This window comes from Equus quagga, chromosome 14 (assembly GCF_021613505.1).
Source record: "Equus quagga isolate Etosha38 chromosome 14, UCLA_HA_Equagga_1.0, whole genome shotgun sequence".
Taxonomy (NCBI): Eukaryota; Metazoa; Chordata; class Mammalia; order Perissodactyla; family Equidae; genus Equus; species Equus quagga.
Window position 1 is genome coordinate 72,528,669 of NC_060280.1, and position 7,652 is coordinate 72,536,320.

At 37.3% G+C, this 7,652-nt stretch overlaps 1 pseudogene; it reads right to left on the reverse strand.

The window, feature by feature from the left end:
* Positions 1 to 6,746: 6,746 nt before the first annotated feature.
* Positions 6,747 to 7,316, reverse strand: LOC124225608 (olfactory receptor 8B3-like; annotated as a pseudogene).
* Positions 7,317 to 7,652: the final 336 nt, after the last annotated feature.

Consider the following 7,652-nt stretch of genomic DNA (forward strand, 5'->3'; position numbering starts at 1 on the left):
CCAGCTGGAGCTTGGACCTCTAAGTTAGAGGCTTTACCCAGATGGTACAGAGTCCAACGTGGAAGGAGACCAAGAAGGCCTGACAAGTGCTCAGCACTTGGATCCAAAGAGGTATCAGCCATAGACTTTTATCAGTGATGCTCCCCATAGCTGGTTCTCTTGAAAGAGAGCTGAGCAACACATGTGCAGCTGCCACATTCCACCCAAAAAAAATAAACTGTACCCAAAACTTCTTTCTGATTTATGTATTATTGTTGTTTATTATATATTACTAATTTCATTTATAATAATAAAATTTATTATTGTTCAAACAAGACAACACGATCCAACAAGTATTTCTCATCTTTCAAATATATCTAACATTCTAATTATTCAAATGGGAAAAGCGTAGCAGAAATAGGGAAATTATAGGAAATAGCATCTACTTAAATATGTTTATTATTTATTGATAAGACATGCTGCTATGGTCAACTCTTGAAATCCTAACCTCCAAAGGTTATGATTTTAGGAGATGGGACATTTAAGAGGTGCTTAAGTCATGAGAATGGAACCCTCATGAATGAGATTAGTGCCTTATAAAAGAGTCTCCAAAGAGATCACTGACCCTTCTACCTTGTGAGGCTATAATGAGAAGTGTGTGACCCAGAAGAGGGCCTTCATCCACTCATATCGGCACCTTGATTTTGGACTTCCAGCCTCTAGAACTGTGAGAAATAAATTTCTGTTGTTTATAAGCCACCGAATCTATGGTATTTCATATTGCAACCCAAATGAACATAGACATAAATTTAAATAAGCTCACAAAATGTTGCTGAAATTATAGTTTATCATTAATATACACCTGTTCATGATAAAGCTCATTAGATGAGTAAAACAATGGTTTACATGTTTCTCCTAACAATGTTCAATATTTTCCTATAAATGATAGACAACAAAATCTACAATAAGAACTGCATGCTCTTTTTCAAAATATTTAATGTCATTTTAGGTAGTAATGAATGAAAATTTTACAATAAACCAGTTACATTCCCTTATTGAGATCCTAAGATACATGCATATAATGCCTTTAATCATCTCTGTTCATGCTATCTTTGGCAATAAAAGGTGGAGTTATATATACTCTCTTCAATATTAAGTGAATTGGTCTGATAGAGGCTCTCAAAAACAGGCTGCATGCAGATTTTGCCATTCTTAAAGGGAAGAAGAAAGGACAGACTATAAAAAGAAAGTTGGTAAGAAATTTAGACCAAAAGGAAAAGATCAGAAGGATTTGGTTATCCTTTGAGCTATATACACAGTTTATAATGAAGACATTTCATTGAAACCTGTTGTCTATACCAGCAATAACATTGATAAGAATGAGGATGCTTCTACAGTATTCGACACTTCTGTGTGTAGGTGAGCAAGCTTTAATTTTAATTTCGGTGATTTATGAGACCTTATTTGTCCAGATTAGGAATAACCTAGGAGACAATATAGGGGGGAAAAGTTAAGTGTGTTTGTTCCTTTTATAAACATAACTTAAACCTTTCTTTAGTAAACTGGTACAAAGTGCAGGAGATATGCAGGCAAAAAGTGAGAAAAGATCAGCTAGGTATTTTATGCTTTCTGTTGCAATTGTAAATGGGATTGTATTCTTGATTTCTCTTTCTGCTACTTTGTTGTTAGTGTATAGAAATGCAGCCAATTTTTGTATGTTGATTTTGTATTCTGTAACTTGACTGTATTCATTTATTATTTCTAAACGTTTTTTAGTGGATTCTTTAGGGTTTTCTATATATAAAATCATGTCGTCTGCAAAGAGTGACAGCTTCACTTCTTTTCCAATTTTTATCCCTTTTATTTCTTTTTCTTGCCTGATTGCTCTGGCTAGGACTTCCAATACTATGTTAAATAAGAGTGGTGACAGTGGGCATCCTCTTCTGGATCCTATCAGAATCCTGTCCCCTTAGAGGGATAGCTTTCTGTTTTTCTCCACTGAGAATGATATTTGCTGTGGGTTTGTCATATATGGCCTTTATTATGTTGAGGTATTTTCCTTCTATACCAATTTTATTCAGAGTTTTTATCATAAATGGATGCTGTATCTTGTCAAATGCATTCCTCTGCATCTATTGAGATGATTGTTTGATTTTTATTCTTCATTTTGATAATGTAGTGTATTATGTTGATAGATTTGGGGATGTTGAACCATCCCTGCATCCCTGGAATAACACACACTTGATCATGATGTATGATCTTTTCAATGTATTGTTTATTCAATTTGCTAGTATTTTGTTGAGGATTTTTGTGTTGATGTTCATCAATGATATTGGCCTGTAATCTTCTTTTTTTGTGTTGTCCTTGTCTGGTTTTGGTATCAGAATAATCTTGGCTTTGTAGAATGAGTTAGGAAGCCTCCCTTCCTCTTCACTTTTTGGAAAGAGTTTGAGGATAGGTATTAAGTCTTCTTTGCATGGTTGGTAGAATTCACCAGGGAAGCCATCTCGCCCTGGACTTTTATTTAGTGGGAGGTTTTTGATTGCTGCTTTGATATCCTTACTGGTGATCGCTCTATTCAAATTCTCTACTTCTTCTTGGTCCAGTTTTGGAAGGTTGTATATTTCTAAGAATTTATCCATTTCTTCTTGATTATCCAATTTGTTGGCGTATGGCTTTTCATAGTATTCTCTTATTATCTTTTGTATTTCTGAGGTGTCCATTATAATTTCTCTTCTTTCATTTATGACTTTATTTATTTGAGCCTTCTTCCTTTTTTTCTTGGTGAGTTTAGCTAAGAGTTTGTCAATTTTGTTTACCTTTTCAAAGAACCAGCTCTTGGTTTCATTAATTTTTTCTATTGTTATTTTAGTCTCTATTATGTTTATTTCTGCTCGGATTTTTATTATTTCCTTCCTTCTGCTGATTTTCAGCTTTGTTTGTTCTTCTTTTTCCAGTTCCTTTAAATGCGCTTATAGATTGTTTATTTTGGCTTTTTCTTCTTCATTGAGGTAAGCCTGAATTGCTATAAACTTCCCTCTTAGAACCACTTTTGCTATATCTCATAGATTTTGGCATGTCATATTTTCATTTATCTCCAGGAATTTTTGATTTCTTCATTGACTCAATCGTTGTTCAGTAGCATTTTGTTTTACCTCCACATTTTTGTGTTTTTTCTGGTTTTCTTCCTGTAGTTGACTTTTAATTTCATACCTTTGTGGTCATAAAAGATGCATGGTATTATTTCTATCTTCTTAAATTTATTGAGACTTATTTTGTGGCCTAATATGTGATCAGTCCTGGAGAATGTTCCATGTGCATTTTAAAAGAATGTGTATTCTGTGGTTTTTGGATGGAATGTTCTATATAAATCTGCTAAGTCCATCTGGTTTAATGTGTCCTTTAAGGCCAGTGTTTCCTTACTGATCTTCTGTTTGGAGGATCTATCCATTGGTGTAAGAGGAGTGTTAAAGTCCCCTACTATTTTTGTGTTACTGTCTATTTCTCCTTTATGTCTGTTAATAATTGCTTCATATATTTAGGTGCTCCTATGTTGGGTGCTTAGATATTCATAAGTGTTATATCTTCTTGTATGATTGTTCCCTTTGCCATTATGTCGTCTTTGTCTCTTGTTACAGTTTTGTTTTAAAGTCTATTTTGTCTGATATGTATTGCTACCCCCGCTTTCTTTTCTTTGCCATTATATGGAGTATCTTTTTCCATCCTTTCACGTTCAGTTTGAGAGTTTCTTTAGGTCTTAAGTACGCAGCATTTATATGGGTCTTGTTTTTTTATCCAGTTGGCCACCCTATGTGTTTTCATTGGAGCATTTAGTCCATTGACATTTAAAGTAGCTGTTGATAAATATGTGTTTATTGCCATTTTGTTTCTTTTTTTTCTGAGTGTTTTAGTAGGTGTTCTCTGTTCCTTTCTTTTTCTCTTGCTCTCTTCCCTTGGGGTAGATGGCTTTCTTAATAATATGTTTGATTTCTTTCATCTTACTTATTTGCCTACTTATTATAGGTTTCTGGTTTGTGATTACCATGAGGTTCCTATATAATATTCTATGTGTATAGCAGTCAATATTGAGTTGATAGACTCTTTAGCTTGACCTGTTTCTAAAAGCTCTACGTTTTCACTCTCCTCCTCCCAGATTTTATGTTTTTGAAACCATATCTGATCTCTTGTTTTGTGTGTCTATCCATTACACTCTTACGATTGAAATAGGTAATTTTAGTACTTTTGTCTTTTAACATTTGTATTATCTTTATAGGTGGTTGATCTGCTACCTTTACTATATTTTTACCTTTACCAATGATTTTATCCCCTGTTTTTGAGGGGGGTTTGATAATTTTTTTTATCCCTATTTGTGGTCATCACTTTCCCAATTAAAAATTCCCTTCAGCATTTCTTGGTGATAAACTCCTTTAACTTTTGATTGTCTGGGAAGCTCTTTATCTCTCCTTCCATGCTGAATGACAACCTTGATGGATAGAGTATTCTTTGCCGTAGTTTTTTTTTCTTTTCAGCACTTTAAATATGTCATGCCATTCTCTTATATCCTGTAGGATCTCGACTGAGAAGTCCGCTGATAGACTTATGGGCTTTCCTTTGTATGTCACTTGTTGCCTTTCTCTTGCCGTTTTTAGGATTTTCTCTTTATCTTTAATTTTGGACATCCTAATTATAATGTGTTTGGTGTGGGCCTCTTTGGGCTTATCTTGTTTGGACCTCTCTGTGCTTCCTGAACTTGGATGTCTGTTTCCTTCCTTAGGTTAGGAAAATTTTCTGCTATTATTTCATCAAATAGATTTTCTCTGCCCCTTTGCCTCTCTCTTCTCCTTCTGGGACACCTATACTATGAATGTTTGTGTGCTTGATATTGTCGCAGAGTTCCCTTAGACTGTTCTCATTCTGTCTAATTCTTTTTTCTTTTATCTGTTCAGCTTGGGTGATTTCCTCTAGTCTTTCATCTAGCTTGCTGATCTGTTCTTCTGTATCCTCTACTCTGCTATTGAGTCCCTCTAGTGAATTCTTCACTTCCAGTATTGTATTCTTCATTTCTGATTTTTTTTTAATATATTTTCCAATTCTTTGTCTGTCAGCTCACTGTGTTCATCCAGTCTTCTCCCAATATCTGCGAGCATTCTTACAAGTTTTTGTTTGAACTCTTTGTCAGGTGGGTTGCTTATTTCTGTTTCATGTAGTTCTTTTTCTGGGGTTTTGTCCTGTTCCCTTGCTTGGAAAGTTTTCCTTTGTCTCTTCATTATGCCTCTTTCTCTGCACTTATATCTATGTATTAGGTGAGTCAGCTATGTCTCCTGATCTCAAAGAAGTGGTCTTATGTAAGAGCTGTCTTTTGAGGCCCAGCATTGTGCTTCCCTCTCATCACCAGTCCAAATGATCCATGAGTGGCCCCTTTGTGGGCTTTTTGTGTCCTGCTGTGGCAGGGTTGGTCTTAGTGCAGGTACCCAGGGAGTCTAGTCTTTCCTTCCCTGGATAACTATTTGTAAATCCAGTTTGGGGAGCCCCAGCACAATTGTCTACAAGGTCTAAAAGCACACTCCTGTAGCAGTTTTCCCATTAACTGGGTAGGTACCCAGTGTAGTTGGTTACTAGGCTCAGAGGCTTACAGTTGTTAAAGGCCTGAGGCCTACAAGGCTGTTGTCAATTCTCTTAGGAGTGCAGCTGTGTGGGGCTGGCCCTAGGCATAGGAGCACTCAATTGTTTCAGGCTTTGAAAGGTGGGGCTGATCCTTTTTATGGCTATTTGTGAAGCACAGGTCTTCTATTGCTGAGCCCCAGCTGAAACAGGTCCACACACACCGTCTCAATTGTGCCAAGTCTGAAGGATGCTTGCAGCAGTATCAGGCCACCACTCAGGAGCTCACTCCTCCAGGGAGGGCTGCATACCCTAGGGTGGCTCCTGCTTGGTCACCTGTGGAACTCAGCTGCTCCTGAAGATTGCTTTTTTCTCTCTAGAAGGAATTTCTGCCTCTTCCACTCTGGTCAGGACTGTCTCTTGTTGTGGGAGCTCTTTTTATCCAGTTTTCAGTTTTCTATCCAGGGTAATTTTTCCAAAAATAGTTGCAACCTTGTTGTGTTCCTGGGAGGAAATGAGTTCAGAGTCTGCCTATGCTGCCATCTTGATGAGATCTCTCTCCCCTGGGTTTTAAACAAGGGTTTCCTCGGTGTAATGTTGGTTTCCTTGTTCCTTAAACTGTAGATTAAGGGACAGAGCATGGGCCCCCATTAGTATGAAAAACATAATAAATTTTTCTCAGATCCACAGACCCAAAAGATGAATATTTCAGATACATGAATACTGCTGTCCCAAAATAAGGGAAAGAACAATGATGTGGGAGCTACAGGTGCTGAAAGTTTTTGATCTTCCTTGAGAGGATTTGATAAGAAAAATGCTAGTGATGATAAAGATGTAAGAAATTAGAGGGCTGCCCCCATGGCTGAGTGGTTAAGTTCATGTGCTCTGCTTCAGCAGCCCAGGATCCACAGGTTTGGATCCTGAGTGCAGACTTACACACCACTCATCAAGCCATGCTGTGACAGCAACACACATAGAAAAACTAGAATGACCTACAACTAGGATATACAACTATGTACTGAGGTTTAGGGAAGGAAAAAAAGAGAAAGATTGGCAACAGATATTAGCGCAGGGCCCATCTTACTCATCAAAACAAGAAAGAAAGAAAGGAGTTAGAAAAATAAAACTGGACACTGTGATATTAATTCCCATGACAATGTAAGCTACTACCTCATTGACACAGGTGCTGCAAGAGAGAGTTGGAGGAGGATGTCACATAAGTAATGGTTGATGATATTAACATTGCAGAAGGTTAATGTAAGCATGCACCTTGTGTGGGAAGTGGATCTCGTAAATCCCAACACATATGCAGCAAAATTTATGATGGGACATGGTGATTTTATAAAGCAATGGCTAACAGATGGTTGCAAAGCCATGATAGACCATTGAGGTCAACATATAGCATTCAGAGATGACAAAAAAGAGAAAGAAAAACAGCCAAGTCATGCACCTGACACAGGAGATGATATTCATCTTTGATATAAAGGTCATCAGCATCTTGGGGGTGAAAGCAGAACAATAACAGAGATCAATGAAAGATAGATTGAATAGGAAATAGTACATGGGGGTGTGGAGGTGAGAATTTAAACCAATAAGAATGATCAAGCCAAGGTTGCCCACCATGGTGACAAAGTAGATCATTAGAAACTGGTAAAAGATGGGTTCTGGAGCTCTGGATGGTCCGTTAATCCAGCAAGAATAAATTCAGTCACTACAGAGTCCTTTCTAGCCAACATTCTCAACTTTGGAAATCTGTGAGAACAGAAGAAGAGTCCACTAATGGAGAAGCCAGCTCTGTTCTTACAAACTCTCATTTATGAAAAGGGGACTCAGACTGGCAGAAATCAAACAAGTCCTCCTTGACTTTATAGGGTCTGAATGTACTGCTGCACACAACCCTCAACATTTAAATCACTCTGTCCTTTATTGCATGAGCTGCATGTGACAAACAACTGCTCTTGTCTTCATTAGAAGATAGATGGATGGAGTGGCTGAGGACCAAGGCTACCTACTGATTCTCTTCAGTAGCAGGAATGTATCCCCCATCTCTGCCACCTATTCATCTGATTCTT